This window comes from Acomys minous (assembly GCF_964271855.1).
Source record: "Acomys minous genome assembly, chromosome: 10".
Lineage (NCBI taxonomy): Eukaryota > Metazoa > Chordata > Mammalia > Rodentia > Muridae > Acomys > Acomys minous.
Genome location: NC_140491.1, coordinates 80,617,416 through 80,630,298, shown reverse-complemented (window position 1 = coordinate 80,630,298; position 12,883 = coordinate 80,617,416). Strand labels below are relative to the sequence as shown.

The 12,883-nt window shown below is 40.1% G+C and overlaps 1 protein-coding gene across 2 annotated transcripts in view; it reads right to left on the bottom strand.

The window, feature by feature from the left end:
* The window catches only part of KYNU (kynureninase), a 131,455-nt gene extending 126,383 nt beyond the window's left edge, over positions 1–5,072 (bottom strand). Inside the window, exon 1 of one of the 2 annotated variants that reach the window (XM_084799637.1) lies at positions 4,964–5,072. The gene's annotated coding sequence lies outside the window, so the exon portion shown is untranslated. The remainder of the gene's footprint in view (positions 1–4,963) is intronic. The other variant, XM_084799638.1, reaches the window with a different exon arrangement.
* Positions 5,073–12,883: the final 7,811 nt, after the last annotated feature.

The window sequence follows — 12,883 nt, the reverse complement described above, 5'->3', positions numbered from 1 at the left end:
TGGTAATAAAGAAAATTTTAAATGTTAAGGGACTTAAGAGAAGAATGTGAGTTCATGATATATTTGGTAATGGAAACATAAACAGAGTGGCAACAATTTCTTCTTAGTGTGAGAATTCACAGTCCTACATAGAAAATACTCAGTATTTATGTACTGCACATCTTCGGGGTGATGCTACAGTAGTCATTGCCATCCGAGTCTGGGTGACATTTCTTTTCACCATCCACTAAACAGAATCTAGAATGGATGGTGCTAAAAACTGTCATGGAAGAAGCTTTAAAGTTGGACTTTATCTTCTTGCTTTTCTATTCAATCCTAACTGGAGCACAGTGTTACACGACAGATAAAATGATGTTTTTAGTATCTGATCACATTGTCCACATCTCTTTCTCACAAGACTGTCTATCTCTGTGAATTTTCCCACTCTATGTTCTTTCCCTAAAACTTGATGCTTTTATCCCAATGTGTCCAGATATCATGAACTTCTCAATGTCCTAAATCAGCTGCTACATTTTTTGTTTGGGTCTGTCATGTTGTCTCTGATAAAGGTATTCCTTCTTCCTCTAAGCATCAGTAACCTTTATAAGCATACATCTTATAATAATGGATAGATTCTGGCTGGTAAAATGTTTATTTGAATGCATGTGTGGATGAAAAAGATAGGACACGATTGCTGTGCCTGCAACTTGATTTTAAATTGGTTCTTACTGGGGTACCTTCTGATGAAGGAAACTTGACTAGAGATGACTTTTTCTCTCCCTCTTTCACTTGACCTGACCAGTTGCCTGGTCCCATTTTGTTACACCTTGCCTGAACAATGTACCATGCATTGCTGTCTCTGAGTGATTTGCTGCAACTCTATTGAGGCAGTGGGCATAGTATTTAGCTGGGCACACCACCAAATTCTTCCAGGAATTTGAACTATGATAGACATTGATTCATTCAAGTAGAAACTGGATCATGAATTTCAAAGAAACCAGAGAGAAGCTATGAAATACTGGGGCTCAAGAGCATATGATCACAAGAGACTCATTTTTATTTTTGCAGTAAAACACAAGTATTGGTTATTAAAGCGTGGAAAGTGTGCAGTGATTCCAGCAGCAAATTAGGTCAGTGAGCTGAACAATTGTTGGGACTGGACAACAAAAAGACTGCTAAAAAAATAGCTGGTCCTGTGTTAAGAGGCACAGAATCCTGCTATGCCAAGAGCTTTGTGCAAAACTCCTGGAATCCATTGAGGGCTGCTCCTAAATGTTCTGGTGTGTTCTTTGATCTTACTGTGAGGCATGTTCTTATCATAGACCTGTTACAGTGAGCTATTGGTGGCTCTGTGAAAGTCTATTCTGTTGGCACTGTACCAGGTTAAATTTCTCTCAGTGGTTACCCCATTGCTAAGCAGTGTTGTTTATGGAGGCTTCTCCCTCAAACAAAATTACAGCTGAATAGGAGAAGCCAAATAGCTCAGTGAAATGTGTGACATGAGCAACATCCCGCTCCTAGAAGGATGTGCTCTCTCTCTCTCATTCTGATCAAAGGGGGTAATAATTAGAGAAACACTTGGAGCTGGAGAGATGGCTCAGGCTTAAGAGCACTGACTGCTCTTCCAGAGGACCTGGGTTCAATTCCCAGCATTCAAATAGCACCTTACAACTGTCTGTCACTCCAGGATCTGACAACTTCACACAGACGTGTAGGCAAAACACCAATGTACATAAAATTAAAAAAGAAAAGAAAAAGAAGAAAAACACTTTTAGAGAAACTCAGAGTCAAGAGTTAGCCTTACATTGGGGCTTCAGTTGGTGAATTGGCTCTTTACTATTTCTTTGGGGACAAGTAAATTCTGAGAAAGATTAATTGAGTTCTGCGATTAGTTCATTGTCATGTTCCAAGCAGCACACCATTATCCTCATGGGAGCATTGTGCAATCCTCTGTGGCGACATTTTAACGTTGCTATTTTTCCTTCAGTCTGTGGAAGACTGTGCAATAATATCCACAGATGAGACTGGGAGTGTTTGCTCTCGCCTGTAATCTCAGCACCAAGGAGGCTGAGACAAGAGGATTGCCTTGATTTCAACATCACCCTATGTCATGCAGTGAGTTCCAGGCCAGCTTGTACTACTACATCATAAGATGCTGTCTTAAACAACAGCAGCCACAACCACAACATGTTTACTCACACATATTTTAACACACAACAAAACATGAGAAAACAATGGGCAATAATTTATGTGAACAAATATAGAGTCCTTCTAAATGTGAAAAGAATGGTAGTTATTCAACCACCAGTTCAACAACTGTTTATCGAAAATCTACTATGACTCAGGCATATAGTCTTGAAAAGGTAAAATATATTTCTGACCCCATGACAAAGCAAGTGAGCAATATACAAAGCAAATCATGTTGGGTTTGGTGACACATATCTGTTATCACAGTAATCTTACTGAGGAAGAGATTTGACTGTTAGGCCATGCTGAGGGGCGGGGTTAGCATGCCCTGCCCTCTACCTAGGGGCAGGGCTTCCCCTCTCCCAGAGATTCATTATGTGAACTAGACATTTTGGGGTCTCTCTCTCTCCCTCTCCCTCTCCCTCTTTCTCTCTCTTTCTCCCCTTCCCTCTCCAGTTCCCCATCCCTTCCCCCATCCCGCACTTCCCCTTCCCCTCCCCCTCCCCTGCTGCTTCTAATAAACCTTTCATTTATATTATAGCTTCCTCACCGTTTAGCTCATTCTGTTATTTAACCAATCATCTGGTGCCTGTGACTCGGGGGAAGTTGAGCTCCACACAACCTGGCAGGCCACTCCCTGTACCTCATCATTCTCCACTTGCTCTGATTCGATCATCTTTCAACCCGGTAGAAGTTAAATACCCAGCTTGGCGACTCGGGGCCATGTGGATATGGCTTCTCTCTCACTCCCCTCTTTGCCTGAGACAACTTTGCACTCAGTAAGTTATCCTGTACCCCAGCTGCTGTGTCTCTTAGCTTGGGGCAGGGGGCGCGGCCGCACCTCCCCGGACTCAGCTCTGTGAAGACGTGGCCACCATCCGAGAGCAATCTCTCTCTTGGACTATGCTCCCTGTGGTAGTTTATGTTTCTCAGGTCTCTGATGGGTTTGAAGATCAGTTTACTAACAAAAACCAAGGCTTTAGCTACCTTCTCAAAAAAGGGTAAAGTCTATGTAAGTCTGAGGAGCTAAACAGTGTTTTAGAGTGAGAAGGTGTTTTTAGCTTGCCAAAAAGAAAGTGATTTACAGTACATAAAAACTCTCCCACACTATACTACTGTTGCTTTTAGACCGTTCATGAGGCAGCCCAGGCTTATCTGGAACCAGTGACTCTCCTATTTCTGAGGTACTGGGCTTACAGGCACATGGCTTCATGCCTTTATTTTAAAATCTAATCAATCCCTTCAGGCAAAAATGTTGCTGTTTCCACTTCTGGGCATTTTACACCTGAGGTGGGAGGAGATACTGGACCGGGCTGTCTTCCCTGAAAGAGTGTCTCCTTCCGGGTTACCCTCTGCGCACAGCTGTAACAGGCGGCAATGCCTCTTTCAAGGCCTTTGCCCCAAGAGAGAGCATTGATTAGCTCCTACTAATCGCTGCTTAATTCTGCATTCGTACCACCAGCTAAGACAATTAGTGCTTCACAACATCATTTTATGCCTTGTTTAGGCTTATCATTTGCAAGTAAATTGACATGATTTGTTTGGAAGTGAAGACATTAACTCCTAGTTTATAATAGCTGTCACATTTTGTATTTCATGTATTTAGCATGGCTTAATTTTACAAAAGTAGACACACATGTCATGTGCTGGCATCCAAGTCATCTGAACACTCTTTGGTCATTATTATATAAAATAAAGTTCAATTTAACTTTTTCCAGGAGACTTCAGTTAGCATCAGGTCACATTCATAAAATATTTTCCTAACAGCTTGAAATATCAATACGTTTTGATGGAAACTGATTTTGTCCTCAGTTAAACACTTGAAGTTTTGCAAATTATATCTTCATGGTTTTACTTACAAAGCTAAATTTTCACACTGGAAAAGGTTGTACTCATTAAAATACCGATCATTTGTAAAGAACCACAAACTTAAGATCTCCCCCTAATCCTACTGGTCTAAGGTTAACCAGCTAAATAAATGACCCTGTACTCAGGAGTTAATCTTTACACAGCAAAGGGTCATTTCCACCCAGATGTGAGGCAACTGGATACCAAGGTTAAAGTTTAGAAGCTGGTCAGGATACATTTCTAAAATGTCATACTTCACAGGGGAAGTAAAACGTTCATATACACATGCAGAAAGCACACTTCAGTGGCACTGTCACTGAGAATTATGTGACATCACAGTCCTGCCAGCTGAGCCAGAGCTGAGCAGTAGCCGATCCCTGAGTTTGTTCCCTTGGTTCTAAAAGTGCTAGAAACAAAAACTGTTTACCAAACGCCACGGTGGAGGGTGGGGGTGGGGGACCAAAACCAGACTTTCTATTCCTGAGCAAAAATACACTAGACAATAAAAGGGGAAGAAACTCCCCTCCAGAAGCAACACTTTCACTTCTCCAAAGTTACTTTGACTAACAGCAGCACAGGACAAGCACACAAAACCAGAAATCATAAAGCTTGTTTAAACATGGCTTTTCTCCGCCTGGAGTTGTTCTATCTGACCATTTAAAACAGTATTTAAGTGCAGGGCTAACCTGAGGGCACTGAAACCTCATCTAACCTGTAGAGGAACTGCAATTTGTTATCTCACTTTGCTTTTTAAGGTATTTTCTCAATCCTGGCTTGAGAGGTGAGGGCTTTAAGGGAGGCCATGCCACTTTTGTTAACAAAGACAATTTACACAGAAAGAAGAGCTGAAGAAAAGAAAGCTCCCAAGGACTGTACCATATGAGCAGAGAGAAGTTCCAGTCGGAAGAGAAGAAGAGAAGTGAATGCACATGTCATGGCCTATGCTTACCTGCTCAGGTCCCGGCCAGGCCCTCAGCTTCCAGTAACTTCTCAGAGGATGCCTGATAGTTCCCTGTTGCTAACCGGTCAGACTCTCACAACCGATCAGACTCCACCCTGTGGAGAATTTGCATGTCAATTTGAGTTCCTCCCACTGTGTTCAATCAGGTTGCAAATTTCTAGCCACTGAGGAGAACTAAGCCAAATGCTGCACTGAGAACTAAGCCAAACACCTGGCTTTGTTGACAGCCTCTTTGGATTCTTCCTTATAGATTCGAAACACCTGCAGAGATTTCCTTGACCTCTGCATCGCCGGCCTGTGACCACTGGGCCAGCAAACTGAACTTCCAAATCTGCATTTATTTTCACCTTGTACTCTGAAATATTCTAAACCCCAGAGAGAAAGGCTCTCTTTGAACTCTGGACAGAATTCTTTTGGATTTCCAGACACCAAGACACTGTTCAATTTGATTGCAGGGCTTTTGACTTATAATGGATACAATTTTAATTCAAAATGTTAAAATAAACCGGGAATGAAGATACATACCACTCACTAACTCAAGCACTCTGCACCAAATAGGGAGAATCTTGCCGAAAAAGAAAAATAAATTAATATAGGCCATTAATTCCTCAAAATATTTTAATGCCTAATAAATGGAAATTTAAAATTTCAAGGTTATAAATCTTGATAGTATGACAACCACAGAAACAAGAGTTAGGGCTTGGAAATTCAAGTGAAAAGAAGACTAGGAAACTTTATTAATGTAAATTATTTCTTTGAGCTGTGCTCTTTAAGCTGTATTCAGCCTAGATTACCTCTCCTGGGCTAACCTGAGCATGGATCTTTTGAGAAATATCCTATTAGGCCTGAAAACAAAGACCTAAGGTTTGTCAGAATGCTGAGGGCAGAGGAGACTGCCTGGCTCACTGCTTGTTTGCTCCTGTGCCTTGCTGAAGGCCAAGGCACAATGCACTCCTGCAATGCCTTCTTCAGTCTCCAATGTGTCTTCACTGTAGTCTTGGACGGTTCGCTGAAAGGAAGGTCAGGCTCAGGCTCCCATCTATCTGATTAGGAAAAAAAAAAACAAAAAAACCACCAAAAAAAAAAAAAAAAAACAACCATTGTCCTTACAAGATTATTGAGATAGAAAAACAATACAGAGGAAAAACCACTGTACCATGACACATAAATCCATTTGACACATTCTTTGTTTCCTCGAATTATCCAGACAAAGTATACTGTTGTCCCCCAGCCTGTGAGAGAGGGGGACAGAGGACATAAAGCTATGTCAAGATAGTTCACTGACCACTGTTAAACCCATAAAATAGAGAATCCTCAGTTGATTTAATAGGACTTATAAAAAAATGTGAATCTTCTCAAGAAATCTAAAAGCCTGTTGTATATATATTTATTTTCTAGCATCTAGTGTCTTGTGCTTTTGGACTTTTGAAAGATTTGTTCTCCTATGCAAGAGAGAAGCCATACTCTCTTGTTGCCTAGGTATGGAGACAGACAGACATAAAGACTGACAAGCCAAAGTCTTGCTGCCTTATATTTGGTAAATCTTTGCAAAATAACTGTAGCGCATGTGGACAGAATTGCTAAGGCCTGCCTCCATTCATCACTCTTATTGTTCCCTCACTTACAGACCTTAGTTCCTTATATTCTGTCCTTTCACTTTGTCTCACTGGGTACATTTCATAATTTAAATTATTTCCCAGTTCTCTTAAGTGAGCAGCACTAGGAGATTATCATTGTATTTAATTTTATAAAAGTCTTTTTATGGTATGCACAAGTTACTTAGTTATGGACAGTTAGTGCAGGAAAATTCTGTTGCCTTGACATGTAGCCTTGGCTTTCCATCCTACTACACAGAATCAGGAAGTTTCAGCCTCTTTGCCCCAGCAAAATGATGGAGCTATAGATGCTCTGAGTCATGGTAGCTGGTCACTAAACAAGTCATAGCTCTGATTATATCTTGTCATCCTTAATGGTGTTGGTCTAAACTTACAAATGCTTTCCTCTAGTTTGTATGTTTGTGCCAACCAGTCTTTGTTTATGACATGTGACCCATGGCCATTCCCTGTCCCTAGGCCCGCTTCCTGGATATGTGTAGTCTCTTGGCTTCATGGCTGCTGGTATTTTTGGTTGGCTTTGAGCTCATGAGGCCCTACAATTGAGACCTTACCTTGTTAATGCACACCTTGATTTTTCATTTCCTGATGTATACACAATAATATGAAGTTTCTCTCTCCTCTCTCTCTCTCTCTCTTTCATCATCTATCTATATTATCTACCTATCATGTTCTATTGTCAGTATCACACACACATGTATTTTTATCTATTATCTACCTGTAATTAGTTTATCGGTCTTCTAATCCCAAATATCTTTAGTGTTATAGAGAACTATATGTTTTGTAGCTCTAATCCGTTCTGTGAGTACAATTTGACTTCGTCTATTGTCTCATAACATTTCTTTCTTTCATATCCATCCCCATGGTACTATTTGTTTATTTGATCCATCAATCTTTAACTGAAAGTCCTGTTGTGGTTTTGTACCTACTAGGCACTTTAAATTTCTGCCTCATGAATTCATCTTTGGAACCAAAGTGCCATTTTCCTCTGGCAAGCCTCACTGCTTCTTCCTTCCTATTTCGTTCCCCTCAGGAAAAAAAAATGGCGCCTTTACAAGGCTTTTCACTCACTTTCTTCCCATTCTGTTTCTGCCTGTTCATAAATGAGAAAATTGGAAATCTTTTATTTCCTTCTTCCTGAATTACGTTCATTCTAGATTTGGATAAAGCAGCTTAATGTTTATCAGATTTTCTAGTAAGACCTTCTGTCCACTTCAAGAGACTGTAGTGGGATTACAAGAGCCTGGATGTAGGGAAGTAAGAGACAGGATCCAGCATAACAGCTCTACTTTCCAAGTCCGTCATTATTGTCTACCTTCTCACTGCAGAGATAGCTATAGATGGTAACATTGCTCAGTCAATTTCCTCAAAGAGTCTCCACTCTCTCCATCACACTCTCTCCATCACACTCTATTTGCAGTGTCTTTTTTTTTTTTTTTAAACCACTGCTTGTTTCAGAATCCTCAAACTTTTTTCAGGGTTGTGAGGAGGATTCAATCCATGACTCTCAACTTATTTTTCCCAGATCATGCTCACAAGTGACATATTAAATGGCTTTGTCTATATTCTAAAATATATTTCTGTTGTCTAAATGACTAAATGTTATCTTAAATCATGGTGGAATAACTCTTTGTAGGTGACATTCTACTTTCTTCTAGGTCAGTGTTAAAATGAGAACTCAGGACTGGCTTCACTCCTTTCTACCCACAGTTTATATTTTTGAAGTTCATGTTAAAGTTCATGACTGCTTAAAGATATACTTATATTCAACCATTTTTATTATCAGTACTACTTGGAAATAAGTAAGGGCTTGAAATCAAATGGTTTGGAATTCCTTTTAGAATAACCAAGGGCTAAATGACTTAGTGTTTCCCACCCATACCACTGTATTCAACATTACTCTTCTGATTGAAGAGTTGATACAAGTGATAGCATCTGGTGATTAGCTATAACAAAATGTAGAACCAAGTGAGAGAGTCTCACTAAGGAATTCTCTACAAGGCTTGACCTGTGGGCACGTCTGTGAAGTATTGTCTTATGTTAACTGCTGACAGAAGACACAGTGGGACCATTACCTAAGAGGAGGTGCTGAACCATATGTGCAAGGAGAGAAATTGAACTGAATGGAAGCAAGCAAGCCAGTAGTCATGAATTTATGGCTCTCTGCTCTTGACTGGGGATATGAGGTAAGCAGCTTTTTCTATTTCTTGACTCACTTCCACCACGAGGAACTGTAATTTGGAATTATAAGTTTAACAATCTCTTTTTGTCTAACTTGCTTTTGGTCAAGATATTTTTTATCAGAAACAAGACTAGAACAAAATCTTCTCATAATCCTTTGGACCTTGATAATGTTTTATTTTAGCATCCTCTTAATGCCTAAGACCAATTGATACTTGCTTATAAAGCATAGCAGGACCTTCAAAGATCTTGCCATGCTCTGTAAAATTGTCTAATTATTGTCGTCCTAACCTTTGACTGACTTAAGGATCATGAAGAAGAATGAAAAAGAGGGTAAGAGGGTTTTAAAGAAAGTAGCTCTGTAAACAGAAAAAGACAGTGTCAGAAAACATAAGATGCTTGAATAAAAAACCCAGTATCAGAGGTAAGCTATCCTTCTAAGAATTATTATGCAAAGAATCTCCTGAACTCCCAACCCATAAAGGTTGTTGCTAGTGCTACTGACTGCATGCTGGAGCCAGATGATAGCACTGTATTGCTGAAGACACCACATGCTTTGGCTGTGTGACAAGGAGAAATAAGATTGAGTTTCATGCTGCCTGGAGTTTATAGTGTTAGAGAGCATTGTAATTGTCACTTATAGTCTTGCTTGTTTGTGAAACCTAGGTGCTACACCAACAACATGCCAAGCAAGATATACCCAATGGTACAATGATAGTATGACTGTTATGAATGCCACCAACTGCTATCCACTTGCATTTAAGGCCTTTCCCGTGAAAAGGAACTCACACCCTGGACTGTAAACCAGCACAAAAGCATATGGCTACCAAAGTCATAGGCTTCAATGTAGATACAATTGCTAATGTTTTCTTAGATGGGTGTGGCATGCCTGTATGAGTACCTTTGAGAGATGTTTTGCATACATACTCATAGATTACTGCTGTTGTCAGCTTCTGTCATGGTGGAAAACTTCATGTGTGGAAATATTGATCATAAAGGCTTGTGTGGCCAGGCTGCTTATCACAAAGATGTGCAACTAATCAAACATGTGATTATTGGGACTCATCTTCCAGATCTTAAAAAGACAACTTGAAAATATATGCTATCTACTACCAATGCTTATAATTTTCTTTTGCCATTTCTGGTGTTGAGGATTAAATCCATGGCCTTGAGTGAGCCCAGCTTATCAGTGAGCCCAACCGCCATCTCTCATTTTCTCTGGCCCCTGAGTGTTTCTTCATAACCTACTTACTGCTCTTTAATTAAATATCATACACTTTAAGCATGTACTCCACACTTCCATCCCCATGGTATGATCAGAGGAAGAGCTCAAAATGCAGCCATGTTTCCAGGGATCCATAGCCTAGCTGGCAAAGGAAGAGACTTTGGGGTCTGGATACTTGCTGTGTCATGCAAGCAAAGCAGAGCTACTTTTATGTCCTGTTTTCATAGAGTTTGCTTCTAACATGGCAATTTATACATTCTATGCTTTATTTCTTTCAAAATGTGTTTTTGTCATGTTTATCTAATGAATTATTTGTGGTTAGACCCCTTTCATTAGACCTCTAATTTCCCCTTGATAGAAAGAATGGACTTTTGGATTCATTGCTCTGAGATGCAATCATTGGTTAATGTTTTCATATACTAACAAGTAACTAAACATGGTGCTCAAAATATTGAATTAATAAAATAACATTAATATAGAACAGAAATGTCACCAGGAAATATATTCAGGAGGATTTGTTTCTAGTTTCTTATCTGTAATTCTTGGCAAAGATCACAGATCAGTATCCTACTGTCCTTTAAGGCAAATGTGAAGCTTCCACTGTGCTGTAAGCTTTACACTGCTGGCCAGCATACCACAGATAATCACAAAAGTATGGATGCATGGTGATTTGGGAGAGGGAAAAATAATGGTAGGAGCCAGGGTCCTGATAGATACTGAAGCACACACTCCCAATAAGCTATTCCTTCAATTTATGCCCCATATGAAAAAGTTACCACCTTTTCCTGGTACCACCAAGTGACACCCTGGCTTGGGCACAGTTACGATCTAACCACACACTCACTTTGACCAAGTGTTGTGTATTTGTTCCTCCTCTTCCATTTCCATTCAAGTTTTCTTTTTAATTTTCTTTAGACAATATGCTAGCATAATTCCCTGCTGCTATAATTTCTCTAATAATCTGAAGTCTCCGTGATCCATACATTAACTTTTCTTAAACATCAATAGAGCTATATATTAGAAGAAAAGGGAGCTTTGTGCAGTGGTGTTTGAAAAAGATGAAGTTCTTGACATGACATACTGGACTCTTAGGATTTGACCTGTACTGAGCTCTGGGTCTGATTTTCTGTCCACTTTCTCTGTGATGAGATAAGCTCCATTTGATTTCTATGAGAATTTGACTCTCAAACTCTCTGCTATCTATCTGCCTTTCCTTACTCGTGAGTGACTTCCTTCTGCCCGTGCTATTCTTTCTTTTGTTACTCTTTATAAATAAATAAATAAGTAAATAAATAAATAAGTAAATAAATAAATAAAACCAAACCACTTCAATCTCAATTTTAACTCCGAAGGTCTTCCCTTGTACTACAGCCAGAAATGTCTTTTTCCTCTCTCATAATGCTCTTCACAATGTTTTATTTAACTGTCTTGTTTTGTTCGGAGAGAGGTTAGATATCCAGGAGCCGTGAAAGGATTTATCTTCCCAGTATGGCCCAATCCTTTTTGTTATTGTTAAAGCAGAAAATCAATAAGGTTCAAGATTAGCACCAGGTGACCCAGTTTTTTTCTGTTGTGAGATGATGTAGCCAACTCAGATCACTGTGTATAAAGCTAATTGCTGCTGCATTTCCTCCCTGGCCACAGTGACTGCCATTTCTTAGGATAATACTTGATCTATCCACTCTTTTCTCCAGTCTTATGTCTTCTTTCAGTACTCAGAGAGGAGCTGGAGTTTTTTTTTTCTGTTTTTTTCCATGTGTGTGGTATGTGTGCATGCATGTATGTGATAGGCCTATGCATGAGTGAAGTATAGGTACACATGTGAACATGTGGAAGCTCAATTCATGTTTTGAATCTTCCTAGGTCATGCTTTCCTCCTGTTCCATTCTTTCAGGTATGATCTCCCAATGAAATTTAGGGCTCTCTGATAAGGGTTGGTAGGCCACCTAGATAGCTAGCTCAAAGGGTCCTCTGACCACCTTCCCAGACTGGAATTATAAGCAGGTTAACACACACACACACACACACACACACACACACACACACACACACACACACAAACACGGCATTTAAATAGTCTTGGATCTTGGGTACTCTTGCTTGCATAAAAAATGCTTAAATGCTGAGCCATCTGCCCAGTCACAGAATGGAGTTTAGTGACTGCTCCCCAGCTTATTTAGTTTCCTAGACACTCCTGTTGACATAGGGTTCAATGTGTTGCCATGGATCCCCTCACCTGCCTTGGGAGAGCTCCCCCACGCATGACAATTATCGATGACTTCTCCACACCCAATCTTCTTCCATCCATGTCTTTATGCTATTCAACAAATCTTACAGCTTGTGTTTGAAGTTAGAGTTATGGCTTGTTTTGTTTAGAATTAAGGGTTGGGAGCTAGGCAGGCATTGCACCAATCGACAGCTCCAGACCTGTTGACAGGATTAGAGACAGGATCTTGCATAGATCGTCTAGACGAGACTTGAACTCGCTGCCTTCCCACCTTAGCCTCCTGAGTAGTTTGGCCTCATGGCTGTTGTAATTAACACAGTTTCCTTCTGTGTTTTAAAAGATGTTTCCATAGTTTAAAGAGAAGGCCAATGTAAGACATTTCATGTGACCCCATAACCACAACTTCCTCTGAGTCACTCATAGTACCCGATCCTGGCCAGGCCACAACAATGTTCCAGACAAATCCCAGCTGCCTTCTCTACTGACATATTCTATATCTGCTCTTAGTATTTCCTTCACTGTGAAAAGCTCAGGTTAATCAGGCTAATCCATTGCTACCTCTTCTCTTATGATCTATCTCCATGCTCTTCTCTCTCAGAGCTACCAATGTGAGACATAACCTTCAGTTTTGTCTTAGGAACACTTTTTGCCTTATTCTTCAT